Source organism: Rhea pennata, chromosome 6, assembly GCF_028389875.1.
Source record: "Rhea pennata isolate bPtePen1 chromosome 6, bPtePen1.pri, whole genome shotgun sequence".
NCBI classification, from domain to species: domain Eukaryota; kingdom Metazoa; phylum Chordata; class Aves; order Rheiformes; family Rheidae; genus Rhea; species Rhea pennata.
In genome coordinates, this window is record NC_084668.1 from 747499 (window position 1) to 770187 (window position 22689).

Here is a 22689-nt window from a genome sequence, read left to right on the forward strand (position 1 = left end):
CTAGGTCTCTTAATTATACTTGATGAGAATCTGACTAAGCAGATCCAGTGCTGTAAAAAGCATAGGAGAAGAGCAGGCTGGTTGGGGGATTTTTTTTATTATTTATTTATTTAATGGGAAGTCAAAGGCTCTGTCTGAGCACATTCCTTAGTTTGAATTGGGCTGGGTAGCTGATGCATGCAGGGCTGTTAAATATCTGCAGCCCAAGAATGACTGTTTTAGAAATGAGTCAAATGTCTGTTTTGGACTGAAGATGCTATATAAATGGAAGTAATCAGTGATAGCTGCAATTACAATATGAGTAGTTCTGTGGTATTTTTCTGAGGCAGTATTGGCTGAAGTTGTTTAGTTCTAGCTGCCTGGTGCACATATGTATTATTTGGGGTTAGGTTTAGCTCAACTGGTTAGAGCGTGGTGCTCATAATGCCAAGATAGCAGGTTCGATCCCCGTACAGGCCACTTGTTTGGGGACTGGACTAGATGATCTCCAGAGGTCCCTTCCAACCTTAACAATTCTATGATCTTATGTTTCTCAGGTAATTCTTATTTTGTATACAGAAGAGCCATAAAGAGTATGGATCATCTCCAGGAAGGGATATGGGGCAGTAACTGGAATGTTTTCTGAACTTACTTTAAAGAGTTGCTGTACTTAAATAGCACTATTGTGGTGCATAAATGTTGTTAGTTTTCTGGAAGGGCTTGTGATATGCTGTGTGAAGGTGTGCCCTCTCCTTGGACCAGCAATTTGCAGGTCAGCTTTATTCATGCTTGGACTACTTTCCAGGGCCCTTTTCTAAAGTGTTAATTGGAGTGTCCTTTACTTCCAGGTAAATCCATTTGTTTTTTTCATGGCTTCTGTGTGCAAAAGCAGCCAGTTCATAAGAAATTCTCAAAAAATTTAATCTGGATCTCTGTTATGAGCCATTTCTTCTGTGCCACTTTTCTGCTGTTTTGACTAAGAGCAGCTGGTGCTAACGGCATTGAGCCTGTAGGGCAGGAGGAGAGGACATTGGCCGTAGTAATAGAAGAGGCACATGCTTAATCCCTCCTTGCTGCATCTGTCATCCAGATCTGATTACCAAAAATCAAAACCCTGCTTCTGTCTTCTGGCATTACTGAGCTCCACAGCCAGAATCGCATGACTGGTTCACCAGGGCTCTTGGGCAGCATTTTTATCCTTCCACAGGCGCTCTCTTCCTTTGAGCCAGCTTACACTCCACACCTTGTTTGGGTCATCAGGCAGCATGAATTGGTCACCACTGTCATACTGCATGTGATCCCACAGCCAATTTTCCATCTTGTTCCTTTGTGCCATCCCCAGCTATTGAAGACTGGTGTCTCTTGTATCTTTGAGCTTTTTGCTTGCACTGATGGGTGTTTCTAGCTGTTATCCACTCACTATGCCAGACAATTTTTTATGGATCCTGATGTCCAGGGTGAATTTGGCACTGACGAAACATCATCACTTATCTACCATGCCGAGTCCTCAGTGTCCTTTTCTCGCTGTCATTTGCTACATAAATATTTTCAAAAGGTGTTGTAGTGCAAAGAGTAAGATTAAGTTTTGGGTGTGACAATCTCCCTAATACCTAGTAAGGTGTGCGTGCTCATCAGGTTGATGCTGTTATGCTGAACAAGTGTTGATACCTAAATGAACAGAGAAAACAGGGGAGCCAAATGCAGAGGTCACGATGTGGTACAGCTTTTGGGGAGGAGGATGTCTGGGGAATTATCAGCAGTGGAGGGGGTGGGAGGGGTAGTATTTCTGCGGGCAGACATGGACACACCAAAGGTGAAAGTTGTGTGCAATGTGAGTTTAAAACAGGCTCATTTGGATTTTTGCTTCGACTTTTCATATCTCTAGCATTTTCTAGTACAAGTGTTGGAGTAGAGAGACAATCTCATGCTGGTGATTAATAGCAGTTCTGGCAATACAGGCCGAATTAATGATGCGTTTCTCAAACGCTAACATACTGAGTCACAGTACCTTACTAGGTATTAGGGAGATGGTCACATCCAAAACTTAATCTTACTCTTTGCACTGCAACACCCATTGAAAGGTAATATATATGTAGCAAATGACACTTTTCAGGTTGAAAAAAAACTCTGTATATTCTGTGGTGGTTTATTTTGCTCTAAAATCTGTGTATTTTAACCATAGCATTAGGAATCAGTCCTGTTACCCACATTAGGACTTGTCAAAATTCTCGACTTCTTAGTAACTAGCACAGTTTGCCAAGGAGTCATTTGAAGGCAGGACTCTGGAAACCACTGCTCTTTTCCTAGTCTGAAAAGAGGCTTAGTGAGTGACTTTAGCATTAATTAAAATTGGAGGCTTTGCTCTTCTCTATAAAGCTGAGATAGCAAACAGAAAAAGCAAGCACCCCAGTAATACCCTGTTTATCCAGTGTTGAGTAAAGATGATTATCCAAGCAAGCTACTGGCAGGGCAGAAAGTTGCTCAGTGCTCGTACTGCTAGGGGCACAAACTGATGTCCTAGAAAAGATGATCTCTATAGTGCTGCTATTAGCGTTCTTTTGCCTCACAATGTCTGGGGATTCTTCTAAATGAAAATTCATGTTAATGCCTTACTATTAAAATATTTTTGATCCACTTTTTTGACTGGACAATTCAAAATTTTACCACTTTCCTTAATAGGAAACACCTTAGATGGGTGTTTGCTTGTTAAATCAAGCAAATTCATCTCAGTGAAGAAAATCATAAACTATTTTTATTGTTAGCAGTAACCCATTCAGCACTGTCCTTTTCTAATGTATAATTGCTGCTGAATATGGTCAGCATAAACGTACTCAAAAATAGCAGCAATAGCAAAGTATTATGACATTTCTTTAAAATAGGGGGCAATGCACCTGGGATCAGAAAAATAAAAGTTCAGTGACAGCCAGTAAAGGATTATCTACAGTCTGTGTTATTTAACCATTTTCAAAGGTCTGTCTGAAAAATCATAGGAAAAACCTTGTTTCTTTTCCTGTCAAGGTTTCCAGGCTTCGGGAATAGGGGGAAGCCGTTTCAGAATTTGCAAGTAATGTACATGAAGACAAAAGAAACGAACCCTGCTATTTTTCCTGCATGTTTATTAAATTGATGTTCCTCTAACGCTCCTATAAAATCTAATCTAAAGAGATCTGGAATGCTTACATATAATCTGTTGCAGTAAAGGTGTAACTGTATTTATTACTGTGGGGATGGCCCAAGCAGTTCCATAGATGAAATTGAATTAATCATGTTGCTGGCGAACTTGTGCTGAACTGTTTTGCTGATTTGTGCTAATATAGATCTGGGGGTTTTTCATTCCAACAGAACTGGCCATTCATATCAAAGTTCTAGTAAGAAGATGCCCTGCATGTTTAAAATAAATAAATAAATAAAGATAAATAATAAAATGAAGCATTAGCACATAAGCAGCACTGTGATCAACTTCTGTTGACAGGTATAACCATCTGCCAGTTAATAGGAAGATGGCTCAGCAAAAAAATTACAGGTGCTTTAGGGTTTTGTGGGGGGGGTGTTTTGGGATTTCTCTTTCAGATACAGCAGGTTTGTTTATTTTTAGTTGAGAGTATGTTGCATTTGAACAAATACATGCTGGGACAGCTGCCTAAAGAAGCCTATGTGCAGAGAATCATTTTAGTGTTGCAGGGAATGTTGCAGTTAAGTCTGCAGTTTTAATCTTCCCCCGCTCATTTGTAACTTCCCTTGTGGTCTTTTGTGCTGAAAGTTTGTGGAAAAATCTCTACTTAAAATTCCAAAATTGTTTAATTACCTAGATCAAACTATTTTGATAAAAAGGGACAAGGAGGTGCTCTTCCCTGCATGATAAGCCAAAAGATCAGCCTTGGTATATTGGTACTCACTGGAGAAGGGAAACGGACATTATGATTGCTGTTCTGTTTGAGGAAGATTTAAATTCTCTCTATACATGGAAAAATTTTTACATTTTAGAATTCTGATCCTTTTGGGGGAAGAGGTAAGTACTGCATCAAATGCAGGGTTACTATTGTACTAAATGCTGGTCTTACCTGGGAATAGCATATTTGCTTTATCCTCAGCTGGAAGAAGAAAAAAGCATTTCAGTGCCAGAACCGAGAAGCTGTGCCAAGAAACAAGCCAAAGAGTGCCAGGAAAAGCTAAGCTTTAAACGTACGTTTTTTATATCACTCGGCCCATCACACTGGAAGAGAGACTATAGAAGAGACCTGGTACTTATGAAAGAGAAGCTGGGACTAAGGAGAGACCTGGGCTAGAGAGTCATCTCTTCTGCAGATTTTGGAAAATGCAGTTTCTTAGAGGTTATGAACTTTTGTTTTTGCTGCATTTGGAACCTGCGTGACAGAGCATTGTAAAATTCTTCACAAAGGCAAAATGAGTCTTCAAGGGAGGTGGGACATCTGCTCATTGGTTTAACCTGTTTTGTACAAGCCAGACTCCCTAGTGGTCCAGGAACCTGATCCTCTTGGGGACGGTGAGAAGCAACATGACACACCGAAGCATCTATTGGATACTTGGATATCAGGCTTGGGAGATATCCAAGAGATGCTTTGGGAGATGGAAAGTTTCCCTTTCTGCACCGCACTCACTGCTCAGTGTATATTACTGTTTGAAGAGTGGAGTTTGTCTAAGCAACATGTCTAAACATCAGGAGTGGCACCCTGGCTTGGTAGTGTGACAGCATAGGTACGCAAGTCAACCTTCCTCAAGTCTGGTGTAGCTCTTCATGACTGTATATTTACAGATCTAATAAACATCTTAGCTCATTCTTGACTAAAAAGTTAATTTCTTATGTTCATGATTTGGTAGAAGATGCTATGGAGCCTCCAAAGGCTCTACCTTAACTTTTTTTTTTTTTTTTTTTTTTTTTTTTTTCCCTAGAGCAAGGCAGAGATTCTATCTGAATATTAAGGCAGATAGGCGGCTGCCTGTTCTGGGAGATGCAGCCAGGGAGGAGCCAGGGAGCTGGTCTCTGGGTGACAGAGCAAGTGGCATCATCACAGCAGTCCCCTGGGTCATGAAATGGCACTTGCGCAGGAATAGAAAAGCTGAGAGGATCCTGCAATGGTGACCGGAAGCAAAAAGCCACTTCATGTTCCTTCCTGCCAAGTTGGCATGTGCCAAGTGATTGTGTATTGCTGTGATTTCAACATACACTTCAGAGTGAGGTGAGGGTTTCGTACCAGGATTTATTTTAAACTTCGTGAAGCAGACAAATGATGAAGCAATGGATTCACATATGGGAGGTAGTTTTAAAAATTGCCTGACCTTAGCAATTGCTAATTGCTTTTCCCAACTGTCCTCAGGAAATTTGTGACCACTCTTTTAATGCAAAAACTGAATTATTCCACTGTCAAAGAAGTCCCAAACTCCTGAAATCAAAAGCATTAAGATATTGGTACCAATCTGAGCAACTTCCTGTATTTGTTATGCCAAAATATTCCTTACATAAAAATGAAAAGCTGATGCTGCATTTAGCTTCAACACTTGATACATTTCTTCTTCCTATGGACATCTTGTATAGCTTTGAAAGTTGTTTTTTTTTTTTTTTTTTTTTTGAGTGGCTTTCACAGCTTTAGAAGGAGCCAGCACACTCTGACCTGGTTAATTGTGACAAAGCAGTACTTAGGAAAGAGAGGACAAGGAGGAAAAGAGTGCATTGGTTATAGTGCTTTATTACTTTCAAGTCAATTCTAAATTAATATTACACTCTAAATCTGTAGGAAAAAAAGGAACCATAAAGATATCAAGAAGTGCCTTGATAGAGTAATGCTACAATTTTCATCTCTTGTCAATGTATAAGTGAAAAAATCAAGTATGCTAAGCCCTGGAGTTACTTGCTGATTTTATCTTGTTTACATTTTTCTAATCTCTTGTTAACTGCTGCAAGAGCTTTCAAGTATCTTGTGATAACTTCCCAGACCCTGGAGCATCTGACATGCATGCTGTGTGTTGGATTTGGTGCATCAACGTGCCTTTTTCCTAGGTGTTTGAATGTAAGCAACAGATGGAGCTTTGCTTTCCAGCAGTGTGTTGCTATCTTGCCTCCTCAGGCTGATCTGTGAAAACATGGATCTTGCTTCCCTTTCCTTCCTTGTTTTATTTATTTATTTTTTTATTGACATGATCTATCCTGTCTCTGTTCTGGAGACTTGAGCAGACTGTTAGTATTGGGAACCCTTTCTCTCCCCATTTCTGTCTCCAACTGGAGATCTGCCAGAGGCCTGCTGTCCCCTCGTTCCTAAACTCCTCCTCCATCGCTCCATTCCTCCTTAACTTGTTCTAGGGATTGTCCCCTATCCTACTTGATCTTCCTTCTGGCTCATCATCTCTCATCTTGCTCCCTCAGGAGATCATTCCAAAATGTGCTACAAAGAACTTTCCATAGCAAAGGTATTGATACTCCAATACCACTAGAAATTAATAGGCCATTCTCTTGATTACCATGGTGCAATAAATTGCAACCTACTCCAAGCCTAAAGTTATCTGAAGACTGCAGTGATGCACTCCTTTCCCCACCAGTAGTAAACACTGACCAATTAGGGCACAATTTTAGGAGAATCTCTAAGCTACAGAGGAACTGTTCTCACAGCAGCGGTCCATTTAGTTTTAACTTTCACTAGAGTAATGGATGGAAGGAAACATTACCTAATGCTTTAGGTCAGGCGTGAATCAGAGTACAAACTAAAAAGCTGGCCTGGGCTTAGTTTATACTTCACAAGTCATGCTGCAGAAGACGACAAACAGGAGCCAGCACTGAGTGCCTGAATTGGCAGCTTCATCCTATTTGGGCTCTGTCAAAGTTTCCTCTTGCAGTGGTTGGTGTCCCAGCACAGGCACTATGGTTAAGAAAGGTAGGAAAGCAAGAGCGGGCTGGGAAAGGGGCAGTATAAGCTCAGGGATGACAGCAGTGGCAGCATCTCAAAACATAGCACTGCCTCCTCAGCTCCCTACCTCTATCAGAGAACTAACTTTCTCATTATTTTCATGGTCACTCTTCAGGTGTATTCTGTCTGAATGATACTAAAATATTTTGTGAAGTTCCATTATCTTCCTCATCAAAAAGACACACGTTCAAGGTAGTATACATTTTCCAGCAGATTTATGGGGCTATTTATTTAGAGGATTTCAGAGCTGTAAAAAACATTTTTTCCTTGGGACTAATGACTTCATGCCTTGATATATTGTGTTGCAGTGATTTGACAGGGAGGTTGCAGAAGTATGTAACAGCAAGCAGGTCACTGGCTTCTGGGTTGGAATTTAGTCTTTACAGCTAGAGGTCAGAGTACTCTTATGTGTATCGAGTTCATTGCAGGCAAGGTATCTCCTTTACTTACTGCTTTATGCCTTTAAATTATGGATTTATTCATTGTGGCTGTGTGCTTTCTAGCCTAGAGGAGTGCATAATTGCTATGATTTACTTAAGAATATGCCTTACTGTGTCAGACCTATGGTCCATCTAAACTGATATGCTGTCTAAACGCAGCAAAGGAGGGGCAATTTTGGGTCAGTGTGCATGCCTAAGTACTTGCATCTGATTCCCCTCACTCCTCTCCAGCTTTGCAACCCTTCTGTTTGGCATACGTAATACAGGATACATCCCTGCCTTGTCATTTTAATATCTGTTTATGGACCTGTTGGCTATGCTATTGTAACTTTTTGAGCATGCTGATACTGCCTACTCCTCTGGCAGCAAGCTCTAGAAGCTCATGACCTGTGTAAAGTGGTATTTTTTCTTATTTCTTTTAAAACAATCCTTTAATTTCAATTACGCTCCCTACTTCTAATACAAGATAACTGTCTTTTCTTGTAAAACAGCTGCTCTATCCCCTGGATCATTTCAATTATCCTCCTCTTGTGCTTACCTGTTACTTCACTAAGTTCTTGCAATGTGGAGACCAGAACTACATACATATTTAAGATTTGGTCAACGAGCTGGTAAAATAATGCTTAGTTTTGCTCTCAATATCCTTCCTAATGATGACAAACATTTTGCTGGCTTTTTTTGGCTGCCACAGCATGACAAGCCAATGACTTCTGAGAACAGCCAGTAATACTAAGATCTCCTTTCCTGAGTTGCGGCTGCAGGAGTTCAGCATCATGTAAGCACAATTTGAGGTTTTTGTTGATCTTATTATCTTTCATTTCACTCTCTTTTCCAAGTCATTGATAAAGTTGAACAAACCAGGCTCAGCTCTGATTTGCAGGGGACCCCAACGCTGATTCTTCTCAGTTTTGAAAAAGTGACCCCTTGCTCCTTATTACTCATCCACTTTTCAATTCAAAGAGCTTAAAGATGACATAGCTTCCTTGATAACCTTCGATGTGAAACATTGTTGAAAGACTTTTTGAAAATCCAGACATACTATGTCCTTTGGATCTTTTATTTACACACTTAACTTACACTTCATAGAAACCCCAGTCAGTCAGTGAAGCAGGATTTCCATTTTCAGACTTGTGCTCAAGCTTTCTCAACAGTTCATCCATGTGCTCGGTCCTTTTTTTTTTATTGATGGATGGACGCACATCTGTAGATATGACTCACTGTCTGTAATTCCCCACATCTTTTTTCTGGTGCTCTTTTTGTAGGTGAGAGTTACCTTAGCAATCTTCCAGTCCGCTGGCACAGTGGCCATTTGTAATGGTAAGTCACACATGTTGGCCATCAATTATATAATTGCATGTGAACACTTCCAGAGCTCACAGGGTAATGGCATCTGCTCTAGGTGACTGATTTGATGATCAGCTTGTCTGATCTAGTATTTCCCTTGTATGTACCTCAGATTCATCAATCTTTTCTAGGAAGTACTTTTCTCCTCCCACAAAAAGGATGCTTTCAGGTTAATTTTTGTTGACTGTTTTTCACATGTGAGCTGATCTCATCCAAGGCCTGGGCCACCTTGGTAGTATTAATATAATTTACATATTGAAATAAGAATAGAAAATAGTTCTCAATATGTTGATGGCACTTAAATCCATGTTGTCCTACTGTTTCTTCACAAAGGCTATATGTAGATCTTGACAGGTCTACAAATAAAACTGACACTTCTGGAATTGCACAAGTTCGGGGTCTGGTAGTGAAGATGTACCCTCTCACTGTTCTTTTTGTAAAACCTGTTTTCTAGGAAGAATATTTTAGTGTATTTAGTGTGTGTTTTAGTGAAGGAGTTCACACCCCCTAGTAAAAAAAAAAAAAAAAAAAAAAAAAAAAAAAAGTGTCTACATACATACATGCACTCACTGATGTAAAAGTCCAGACAAGAGATTTGGGTGAAGGTAGATCATCTAATTTGTAGACTAAAATGTTCCTGCCTCCCCCTATGTTGTGGTCTGAAATTGAGAATTGAATTGAGTTGCTTCAGCTGAGCTGAAGTCTGACTAGCTTCTTTATAAGCTTGCTTAAAATCAGATGTTCTATGTTATGATTTTATCTAGTTCAGTTTATTCACTAATCATACAAATACTAGTCACTAGAGGGAAAAAAATTGTACAATAGTTCTTGGAACAGCTTGGGAATTCTTTGACTTTTTTTGATTGCCATGGCCAACAGTGTAATGCTTTGCAGAAATGTATCATTTTGGAATTTTTTGGAAGGATTCATGGAATTTCTAAATGAACAGAATGGTAGATAGACATGCTGCAAGACAGCTCAGTATTTAAAGCACTGACCTGAGATGTAGACGACTAAGGTAAATGGCTAACAACTGACTTGCTGGCCATTCTGAGATCTCTGTTTTGTTTGGTTTTGCTTGCATAAAATTTCAATAGGTCTTAGTTTTGTCCTGATGTGGAACAAAACAAATTACAAAACGAAATTCTTGTTTCCCAGCCAACCCTAGAAGTACTTCCAGTTGGCAAATGTTTTTATAGTGTTACCCATTTCCAAAGGCTCTTAAATCCCTAGGATATGCTATTTCTGTCCTATTATGAACCATGCCATGCAAACATCTACCTTGGGAACACATTTGCCTCACAATAGCTCAAAGGTTTTTTTGTTGTTTTTTCTCCTTCCCTTTTTTTGGTTTTATCTTGTTTTGTTTGTTTTTAACTGGCATTTGGTATGTCAAAGGCTTGATGAAGATTAGAGACAAAAGATGAAAAATCAGTGATTATGGATAAAGGCACCCAAACCTGTAAATCACTGAATGCTCTGAAAGCATAGTAAGATGTGAGCAGTTGGCTATCATCCCCCACCCTTTAAATGTACTTTTGAATAGTTTCTGAAATGTTGAGCAGTTTGAGCCAGTGGTCCATTAAGGCAGATTTCTGTCTCAGTTCAAATGACTTCAGTGCTTCTAGTATCTGTATTAGTGGACTGTGAATGGTGACATGTGGAGGCATCAGCAGGAGGGTTCTCACTGCTTTTAATTTTTGCTCCTACATTAATGAAAACAAAATATAGAGAATTCTACTCTTAAATTACAGAATTTCAATTAAAAAAATTCAAGTTACTGTATTTTCTACTTTATTATATCTCAAACAGTTCACCAAATTCAGGGTTTAGAGTCCAATGATGTTTGCAGTCTCGATGAAAAACAAAAGGCCTGTGCTCATGGTATGAGAATTGTAAAAAGCCATGCAAGCGTACGTGTTGTTGTGTCAGCAGTTGACTTTATTACAAAAGCTTTCTAAATAGCGGCTTAGATTAAGGATTAAAGGGAAATGGAACTAAATGGGGAAGAGAGTTGAGATATAAACGAGTGGGGTTTTGTGGATTTTTTTTATTGACCCAGTTTCAAATTTGTTTTGAAAGGTAAGTACCTGTAATTATAAATCAATAATTGTTATACTCTTAATGACACTGGTAACCTTATTTAAATGAAACTTACTGAAAGAAGAGGTTGTGACCTGACTGAACAATTTGAAATGCATTTCAAATCTTGTAGACATATGCTGCAAAATATAATAGCATATGAAATGTACAGACAATTTATTTTTAGTAGCCTAGATGGGCACAAAAGGTCTCAAGTGTGTTGTAAGGATTTGTAACATTCTCCACTATTAAATCATCCAAAAAGGATTTTAAATATCCTATTGTTTAGAATAGGTAACACTGCTGAGCATTTTACCTAGTAAGTATGATAGAATGATGTTATTTTTGTTCTATTATTTTTCTTTCATAAATACAGGCATAAATACAAATTTAAGCAAGGGGGATATGTATTCAGAAAGCTTTAATATATTTCACCAAAAACTTTCTTGACATAGGATAGATGACTGATGATGCATTAACTTCCCCTAAAAGATTGGTTTGCCTAACAAATCTATCTAATGTTTTAACAACTTTTTTTTTTTTCATGCAACTCCTGTCAACAATATATTAAAAATAATTTGCTGCCTCTTGGGCTGTGTTCCACGCCACTAGCATTGTGGATGTTATCTTGGGACAAAGTTACTATCATGATAAAAGAGGAAATACAATTTCTAATGAGCATTTTTCTTTTGCTAAAGTTTTCAACTTTTTCAATCCTTGACTGTAACTAGAAATAATTCTATCAGCTCTTTGAACTCTATGGCATTTTTAAAGAAAACATAGAATTTAGCATCTAGAATGCTCTGAGCAAGTAGAAATACTCTTTCTAGGTGAACGAGGGAGAGAGAGAACAGGGAAGGAGCTTCTCCTTAAGCTCCACCTCTTCACTTTTCTAAAAAAACCTGCTGTAAAGAATTACCTAAGAATGATGTCTGGTAGTATACTTCTGTTCTTTAAGGTGTGTTTGTGGCGTGTCTGGCTTACTTGTGTTTTTAAAAGTTGTTTGCAAGTTCTGATTTTATTGTAAGCAGGATTTCTTAGGAAAGCCCCTCCTTTTCACAATTATTTCTTTATTTTGGTTTTAGTTACTGTCTATTTGCATCTGCTGCTCCTGACGTAAATCTGTCCTTCCATTCCTTGTTCAAGATATGAAGATAAATTTCTGAAATAGAACATATTCAGGTGAGAAATAACTTCCTGTGAATTTTCTCACACCTGAAATGTTACGTGGAACTGGTGATAGAAGATTGCTGGGGGGCTGAGGAGGGGAGGAAACGTTGAGGTGAAAACTGTCATAGAAAACAGCCTGAAGGTGGTAAGATTCCAATTTGGCTGCTTCAGTTTCAGGGCAAAGTTTCACTGCTCAAGAACCGTGTGGATATTCATTCCTCTGTTAAATAACTGTGTGAGGGATATGATTTTGAAGTCAAAAGAACTGCACTTGCATGCACTCACAGTTTTTCCTTAAGCTCTGCTGCTCTTTGGTTGTCTTAATTCCGTAATGTTACAGCTTACAGGAAAGACAGAAGGACAGATCATTACGTTTGCATTATTGGAAGCTATTTTACTTGTGGTGAACAAATCATGTAGCATTACGGTTTCCTTATTGCTGGGTGCAAATCCAAATGATTTTCATGTAGATTGTTGTCTTTGTATGGCAGCAGTACAAGGATATAAATTTAGCAGTGCTTTGCAGGATAAATACACAGGGTATGTTGCAAATCAGGATAAAAATGAATGGGATTTAAAGACTGACACTAGACAGTGATAGAGCATCACCCTTCCTTCCTCTCTGCTCCACTCTCTTGGGGACCTTTGAGTTTTCCCCAATAAAAAAACCCTAAAACTTTTTCTTTGATAATGGACAAGGTTCTTGATTAGAATGCAGAAAGCTATTATTATTCCTGGTAAGTATTAATTTTAAATCTATTTATAACAATCCTCAGTCGTCTTCTGGCCTGTGTTCCTCATACATTCAGTTCCACAGCGAAGAATATGGAAACCACTTAGAGCATCCTGGCTTTTACACTGATTTCTCAGTTTTATAATAGATGGTCACATGTGGCTTAGAGCTAAAGTCACACATTGTCAGAAAGTGATCTTTTATTATGGGCTGACTCTTTCACTAATGTCTTTGGAAAGCAATCTTGTAATTTTTGTGCATCTTAGGCTCATACTTCTGGTTAGTTTTGGTCCAAGTAAGAAATAAAACTATTGATGTTGCCATTAGATTTATAAAAGTAATAGTATTTGGCAGCTGAATAATGTGCCAAGACTTCATAGTATTAAGCCTCTTCATACCCTTGTGTCTCTGTAGCTAAAAGTGGGACAAGCAAAAATAATGGCAGGCTTTAAACAACTTGTTTCTTCTTCTCTATGAGTTCCTAGGGTGCTCGTGATATATATGTTTCCTTGCATATGATTTTAGAGCCGCTCTCACTTACTGAAATGAGGAGAAGAGCAGCGATTTCTTTATGGCTTTTATCTAGTAAGATATACTTTGTACATACTACTTCTTGGACTAGATCTTTTTGACTACGAGGTGCTAGCCGATATTATGAATAAAGATATCAAAGGAAGTTTATAAATTACTATGGATGGTGGAGGAAGGGATGAACAGGAAGGAAGGGGTTAAAGTTGCCACAATATGTATTGTGAAGCTTATTTTCAGAGTTTAAATGTTTTGGATTCTCCCCCAAAAATGTAGTTGTGATGGTAGGTAGAAGATGGGAAAAAGAGCCTACTCCAAAAACCCCACAAAAAACCCCCACCACCCCAGGATGTAGGTTCCAGTAATGCTAGAAAGGTTCAGTATCCGTATTATAAATTCTATGCAAGGAATAATATAGATGCATCTAAAGAACAGTTCCAGTTTGGAGGGAGGGAAGGGAAAAATGCAGACTGACGTCTTCATAAACTTTTAAAATAAAACTACGGTTCTACATTGTTCTGTTTAGATATGTAATGTTTGTTTCATTAACCTTCCCTGTTCTTTTAAACAAATAAAGTATCTGACAGAAGAATACCTAATTCAGATTTACATGATTTGTTGTGGTACATATGTGGTACATACAAGCCAAATATTTTTTAGCTATTTATAATCTGAACTCCCACTGACTTCAATGCAGGGTCAGGCACTCTGCCTTTCTGAAAATCAACCCAAAAAACATTAATATTCACAAATTTTACTTAAGAAAAAGCATGGTACACTGAGGACAAACTAATTAAGACAAACTAAGTCTAATTTTGGCATTGCTGATTAGAACATGAAGTGTGGTTCTTCCATTGTGTGTTGTAATTAACAGAAATTATTAAAGTAAGCAACTCAGACTGTTAAAAAAACAAAACAAAAACAAAAGTGGAGAGACAGCAGCAGTAATACAGTTGATAATTAGCATTCAGTTTCTCCCTTCTAGGCCCATACCCCTAGGATATCTGGTAGGGTAGAGAAGAATGTTTACACGTACTTAATTGCATGAGGAAAGGATCTAGAAACCAGTGGAAGTTGCAATTGGCTGTGTGATCAGTCCCTGAGCACGGTCTAACATCTTACTTAGGTCTGAAGTATGCGTATTGCATAGACTCCTATTGGCTTTCTATATAGTAATGATACAGCTGGCTGTCAAAGACTCATCACTCTCCTAGAGTGCAAATCTAGGTAATCCCTAGATTCTGTTCACAAATGTTGCTTTAAAAAAATCCATTCCTACTGGAACCAAGGAGTTGCAGAGCTCAGTACATCTCACTTGTGGGATTATGAGCACAAACTAGTTTATCCATATTTACGCTGACAGCAAACTAAGTTCCTCCCTGCGTGTTTTTTTTTTGTTTGTTTTTTTTTTGTTTTTTTTTTTTTTTGTTTTTTTTTTTTTACACTTTGGCTTATTAAGCTTTGATGAGGTTCTGCTACCTACTTTAATATTAGACTTAAAAAATGTATAAGCAATACAGGTCATTCTGTCTTGTCCTATAGCTTCCAACATGTGTATAAATTGATGAATGCTACCTCAAAAGAATAACAATCTGATAAAAACTATTCTATGCAGGAATATCACTGGACAATCAGAGCTTTTCAAACATAGTGAACTTGTATGTGCAGTATCAGGATCATACTGAAATATGTTGCTGAAATTCTTACTACTTATACATGCTGAAATTCTTACTACTTATACATGCTGAAATTTTTACTACTTATATGTATCTATACATATAACATACATATATATGTCTATTTTACGCACACATGCACACACACTCTCTCTTTTACAGACTATCAGTCATCTCCAGCAGTCAGGTACCAACTGGTAACATAGGTAGCAATGGGGTAACCCAAGTGCTCTGAATATCGTAACTTGGATGTATTTGGATACCAATTAAAAAAAAAAAAAAACAAACTGTAGGGCAGCTATCATTTGTCATATTTAATAGCTTCTTAATTCTAGACTATTTGAATTTCATCTTATCTATAATTGTATCTTAAGTGTTCTCATGATATAGTGTTAATTCATTTTTTATAAACATTTAGTCACTGACACTGCTTGTGAAACAGCACTCATGCAGAAATACTGTAATCAATATTAATTTGAGCACATAGGTTCAGCTAAATACACAAATACATGGTAAAATTCATGGACCAAACCTATTAACACTTGCACAAAAAATATGCTGAGTTTGGTTTATTGTATTCTAAGTAGGATCTGTTTAATCTAACAATCTTTGTCCTCAAAATCAAAATATTTAGCAAAGAGCAGTATTCACAGAGAAGAAAAATGGGAGAGAAGACCATGTTTCTGTAGCCTAGCAGGACAGCTGGACAAATGGATGCGTGGGCTCTTGTCTCGTCAGCCAGGGCAATGTATGTTTGATCTATGTCTGAATGTAAACGTAGCCTGAAGGGAGGTTTGCCCTTCTGCTTGTGTGGTTCCCTCCTTCCTTCCCGAAACCACCTCGCCTGGGCACACCTTTCACAAGGTCAGCTAACTTGGGCTCTCTCCTGAGAGGTGGCATGTGTTTTCAAGCTGCAGAGGAAACAACCTAACATCCTCACTTCCTGGACAACCATTTTCATCACTAGGTTTGTTGTACACAACTGGGCACTCCTTCTCCTGAGTATTTTAAAAGAATCAAGTTAGGCCTACTTGGTTTTTCAAAGCCAGATTGTAAAGGAGGATCCCAGGTTCTGTATCCCAAGTGAGTGGAGATGCCTAATTGTGGATGTTAATCGGTTCCTAAGCTCAGAGAGGTGGAGTGGGAGCATCAGTTTGGATGTATCCTTGTGCTTTTAGCACTTACTGCAGGCAAGTCTTCAGCAGAAAGATTGTTTGGGACACTACTGCAAACCGTCATTCTGCTGAAGGAACCCCAAATCATTTTTCTGATGCATTAGCAGCAACGCATCAGGACGCATCAACTTCCCAATGCACAGGAGCTTGCTGAAATTCCTTAACCAGAATTGCCTCAAAAAAGTGTTCAGAGACTGACACTAGATGGTATACTAAATGGAAGCAGCCTAGTTAATAGGGTAAGAAGGAGATGGCTATGATTTCACAGTGGGAAATCAAGATTAAGAGCTGGTAAAGACTGTGTGAATATAACCAGAGTTGTAACTCTAAACACATACTTAAGGAAAACTACATTTATAAAATAGATGGTAATGAAGATGCTTTCTCTTTTTTTCCAGGTTTTTATTAAAACTGTGGAATCTCGCAGGTCATTCGGAAAGTGTCAGGTAAAACTAATGCGCCTGTAAAAGGCTGAACTGAAAAATGTCGCCTACTGCTGGGACCGGGCAGTCCCTTGGCTGTCCGCCCCGTAGGGAAGGGCGTCCCGGGGCCAGTGTCTGCACGCAGACCGCTCCCCTCGCTCCCCACCACGCCGGGGGCCGCCCGGTGCCCGCGGAGCCGCCGCGGAAGCCCCCGCCGCGCGGAGGCAGCTCCCCGCCGCTGCGCGTCCCTTCGCTGAGGGAGCGACCTGGCGCTAACGGTCCTGGCGGCCCCGCCCCTAACGGTCCTAACGGCCACCGCCCGGCGGCCCCGCCCCTAACGGCCCTCGTGCCGTGGCCCTCGTGCCGCGGCCGCCGGCGCCGCTCCTGTCAGGCGGGGCGGGCGCTGCTCGCAGCGACCGGGCGGGGCGGGGCGGGGCGGGCCGCGGCGGGCGGGAAGGTGCGCCGGCGGGGCGGGCCCGGGCGGCAGGCCCCTCCCCGGCACCGGCTATAGCTGGCGGCGGCGGGCAGCGCGGCGCGGCCGCCGCGGGGGTTGGCGGGGCCGGAGCCCGGCTGAGGGACGCGCCGTCCCCTGCCGCCGCGGCGCCGCCTCGCAGATGCGCGGCGATGCCGCGGGCGCCGAGCTCCGCGCTGCGGGCGGCGCTGCCGCTGCTGGGCGCCGCCGTGTCGCTGTGCGCAGGTAGGGCGGGCGGCGCGGGGCCGGGGCGCAGCGCGCTGCCGCGCTCCCGCTCGGGCTCGCCCTTGGCGCGGCTTTAATCCGCTTAGTGGCCGCGGCTGTAGGAGGGCGAGATGCGTGCTCGCGGCTAACCGCAGTGACAGGTGCGCCCGAGGCGCGGAGCGGGACCGTGCCGGGCCGGGGGGCCGCCCCGCCGGCAGCTGCGCCGCCGCCCGACCGGGTCAGCGTTGTTTCTCGGGAGGTTAAGGAGCTTAATGCATTTAATTATGATCAGCGTGTATACGTGCGAAATAGGTCAGTTAGGGTATGCAGGCAGCAACCAGCCTGAAGCGGTTTCCACCCCTAGTTGTCAGGGTACTGGTATCTCAAAAGTTTTTGATCGCTAGGTTGTAGCTGGTATGTAACAAATTTTTTAACATGTGTCCAAGGTGCTGCACAGTGTTTCCCTGGTGCCAGAGGCAGCTCTCGGTCTTAGGGCTTGTGGTGAGTGGCTCCTGTGCGTGCCTTGCTCTGGGCGTTGTGGGGCCACCCAAGGCAGAGCACCCTGTCCCATCTGCTCCTGTCCCATCCTGTTGGGGCTGAGACAGAGTTCACAGCCAGCCAGAGGGCTTTGGACAGGGGCACTGAAAACACGTTGTCTAGAAAAAGCGTGATAGATGGCCCTTCACCGAATGGGCAGTATGAAACAATTGTTTCACTTACCTTTCTTTTTAAAACTAAACCTATGCTCTCAAGTAATGTTCTGTAAACCTGCACTTTTCTTTAAGGTTTTGGCTTTTCCTCCTTTCTGGGTAAAGTAACACTATGCAATATAATACAGAACATACTTAAATTGTTCTGTTAGATTTGCTCTTATTTACTTTTCTCTGAATGTTTCACTGTAGTAGTTTCTTCATGTGATGTTCACTATACAGTTGTGGACAAGGGTGGTCACAGGTCCAAACTGAAAGGAAGGACTGTGGCTGCGTCAAAGTGCTCATATGATACCTTCATTTGGAAAAAGAGAAGTAACAAAGCTCTGTACTTGAGGTTTGAAGCATTTCTGTAGAATGTATAGTATGGTACGTCATCTTGTAAGGTTGCGTTACCTTCAAGGGGCATAGAATCTGATTATTTGAAATCTTCCCTTTGTTAGTCTAGACTTATGAATGCAGAAGCAAGCCACAGAAATAAGCAATTCCGTGTTACTCTTACTATTCCTTAGTGTGTTCAAAGTGGAGCATCACCACTAGTGTGGCCATTACCACTTCCTTCTGGAGACCATTCAATAAGTTAACAAATCTTATTGGCTTTGGTTGCTATTTATATAAGAAAATCTTGTGTTGTTTTTGATCTCTTAAGCTTTGTTTTTCTTTCACTGTCAGTTATCTTTTCAGGGTCTGAATCAAATACAGTGTGTGTGTGTGAGAGAGATCAAGGATAGGCAGACATCCTTTTCACCCGTAGTGACTACTCAAGCTACCAAAGTATCTGCCAGTAATTTTGATAAAACGTTGGATAAAAAACTACATATGGGAAGAGCGGGTATAATTTAGTTCTACTTTTTTGGAGTAGGCTTTAGAAGCTTACTAGCTGCTTGCAAATGATTATTCTAGGCTTTATCTGACTGGAATATTTTGTCTCTTTTTAAAGAGTACCACTGTAGTGAGAATAGTACACTCCTCCACACACAATGTAGTAACATAGCTGTTCCTTTATGAAAGTGAGCAAATTCTGCTGAACTATTGTCAGAGTAACTATGGAAGTTTATCATTAGCTCTTAAGTTCTGGATTATGGCATTGAAATGTCAGAACTTTCAGCTAAGATTTCTGGAAAAGGGCAGTTCAGACATCAAGCTAAAAATCCTCAGCTTTAGTGTATTATGATAGTCTTCTTATCAGATGTTGGCAAGGATTAGTCTTAGGGGCTTTTTTTCTTTGCTTGTCTTTTTAGGCTAAAAAGTCAGCTTCTGTCTAGCTGTGAAGGTTCCGATACCCCGGTGACTGAACAAAACAGTGACATGAAAGTGTGGACCAGTGAGCAGATGGTAGGGAAGAGATACTTAAATAACAGCTACATCCCAGTTCAAAAATGCATTCCCCTATCTCTTGCCTCAAAAGCAATTAGGCTCTGAATTACCTAGTATTGTCTCCACTTACCATGTGGAGAACAGAAGTCCCAGTAGAGGGCTAAGTTGGATGCTTACAATTAGGTGATATGAATGCTTTCCTGGTAGGCTTCCTACCTGTTGAGAAAAACACACTGGCAACTTTGCACACATGCAGATGAGTATGTACAGTAGCTCTGATGGTAGTTGGCAGTTTCTTCAGGACTAGCTTCCTTTCCTGTCTTGAATATTTTCAGTGACACTGTAATCCAAGTGTCTTCCGAGGGTGTAAATATTCTTATATTACCTTAATAACTCTAAGTGATAGATGTACAGCCACTGGGCTGTACTTTTGTGCCTATGTCAGCTGTCATTCAGAGGTAGCTGTATTTACTGCTGAACATAACTTCTGAAATGCTTTCTGTCAGAATAAACAATCTTTGCAAATGATTTCTTTATTAATGTAATCAGATACTTTATCTTTCTGATGTTGTTTTTTCTTCAGCTTGAAGATGGCAAAAATAAAGTGCATTAAAAAATCAGCGTTACTCTGATTCCATTTTTATTCAGGAAACTGATTCTATGTAATCAGTGCAGTGTTTGCAGAATTCGTATTCTGCTTGATTTCTCCAATAATACGTACATGTCCAGTGTGACTTAGAATGGTGCAAAACCAATGAAAGGTAAACAAAGTTTTAGGTTTCTAAATGTTTTGTGGAATACTTCCTGAATATAGTTTTTTTTTTGTTTTTTGTGTTTTTTTTTATAAAATTAAATTTTCATCTTAAACTTCAGTAATACCTATTTCTTTGTGTGTGAAAAAAGCAGGCTGTATTAGGTAGGCTATACTTAACGAGAAGGGAACTTTTTCAAAATAGAAAATGGAGTCAATGTGACTTCTTAAATGTAAACACCTCTTCAAGCTAATATGGTGGAAGTACTGACTGTATTCACCTTTCAGTGCTACTAATTCTTTTCATTTTAGACTTTTAGTTATTAAATTCTGTCTGTTCTTCCTGGCAGCACAGTACTATTACAGCCACCTTCCCACGTAATGTCTAGCTTCAGTCTCTAAAATGGATCATCCTTCAGTGCCTTCTAGATTAAGACCAGCAGATTTCTTCATCACCCTTTTAGGTTTTCTGTAAATAAATAAACTCTGTCCCAGTTACATTAGTATTGTATAACACAGCTTATGTTTCATAAAACATAAGTTTTACAAAAGATATCTAGCCTCTTTGAGGCAAATGAGATGCTGGAAAATATTCCTTGACAGTTTATTCCACCAACAAATACCTATCAGTGGTTTTTGTTGCTCCCTCCCTGCTCAGTTAATTTTAATTTAAATATCTGGCCTCCATTTCTGCCCCCTGTTTTGTTGTTGGTGATGGTGGTGGGTTTTTTTGGTCATGGTTGCAGTGCTTTTCTAGGACAGGGATCTTGAGTATCCAGTATTTTGCTTCCAAAATTAAGATACTTGCATGTATTAATAAAATCACTTCTCATATGTATTTTTAAGAAATCAAAACAGTGTAATTATTTGAAGTCTTTCATTCTATGACTTTTTTTTCAGTTATTGTTCTTCTCTTCCGGACAACTTTCTAGTTTTTCCCAATAATAAGTGATATTATGCTATTAATCTACTACTGCTACTAATATTCTTTTCTAGGGAGGATTCTCCAGAGAGGGTTCTCTTTCATATTTCTAATATTACCCTCAAAAGCAAGGTGTTTTTAAGACTTGCCTCTGTTCAAGATTCTAGTTTCCACTTTTGAAGACATAAGTTACAAGAAAGTAAGTTGATGACAAGGTTTTATCACTTTCATAGACGTAGCTTATTGTAGGAAACCCAATTCCCGTTTGCCTTTAAAAGTGAATGCAGTGCTATGGGAAAGAATAAATTCTTGCTGCAGGTAAAGACTTGCAGAATTTCATTCAATGTTTTCAATATTCTCCTCCCTCCTGAATTGGTGATGTTCATAGGGGTGTGTGCAGGAAGTGGAAGGAAGGTCTCAGCGGGTCAGCACAGCAGTTCTAGACCACTCATATCCTGTAGCAGATATTCAAAGAAGAAGGGTTAAAACTGAAGCAAATACGGAATGTAGTTTGTGCTGGTATATACATACAGCTGGTACATGCACGGCTCTTGATGGCTTGCAGTTTAATCATGTCTGCTTTACACACTGAAGGTCCTGGGTTCAAGCCCTGGTGGAACCAGCACCAGGAAATCTTTGGGAGGCTGGACTAGATGGTCTCCAGAGGTCCCTTCCAACCTTAGTGATTCTGTGATTCTGAGTCAGAACTTGCATTTGTGTCATTGGGTCTAACAGTTTCTATCATTCTCTCTTCTATAAAGGTGGATTTGTCTAATGGCGTTTTGGATAAACTAATTCTTTATCCTGGGTATTTGGTAGCAATGATATTTACATCCAGCAGTTGGCTGGGGGAGGGCAAGGAAGAATGAGAAAGAGAAGTGTTTCCTCTTGCTTATCGTAACCAAGATGTCAGTAACATCTATGGTGCCTGGTAGCTTTCAGGTTAGGAGAAATAACGATTTGTTGATGCCATTCATTTTCTCAATATGATCTATAACTTCTTGATAAAACTCTTGCATCTCCCCTAATTTGCCTTTCACACAAATGAGCCTAGCTTCTTAATTTCCTATCTCCGATTCCCCTTGTCTTCTTTCTTGTACTTCTTTCTAGCTCTCCTGTGTCCTTTGGAAATGGGTACCTGGAACTAATCACAAATAGTAAAATACAATTTTTTTTAGTTGTTTTCTCCTAATCGTGATACTCTTGATTGCTCAGTTGATATTCTCAAGAGCTGTCCAAAAAGACAGCACAATCTCTATTTTGAGAGCTAATAGCTAATATTGGGTCTATTACTGTACATAAATAAGTCAAGTTGTTTTTTTCTTACATAATATTTTACGTTCATCTGACTTTTGATCATTTAGCATGGTGGGATTCCTCTGCGGTGCTTTGAGATGAGATTTAATTTTTTCATCCTCAGCAAGTTTTACTGGTTTGCGGTCCGTTCTCCTTTCCAGATCATTGGAGTGTGTTGACCAACACAAACTTCGGTCAGGCTGCACTGATAGTGCTCTCTCACTGTGAAAACTGACAATTCTCCCTCTCCCAACAGATAGCACCTCTTTATCTCAGCTGTCATGAGATAAATGAGATAACTCTAGTTAAAAGATTGAGACAGCTCTGTCTCGTGACACCTGAGTTTCTTCACACATGGTCAATTATCAATGTTCTTGCTGACTCCAAAGAACACTTGTAAAAGGAACCATGTTAAAGCTACCTTGACTCTGCTCCATCTCATCATACTTACCACTGTCTACTTTGTTTTTTGTTATAACCCTGTAATAAACTGACTGAAAGGGGAACCAATCAGCTGGTAGTTTCCAGGTCTCATCTGAGCCCTCTTCATC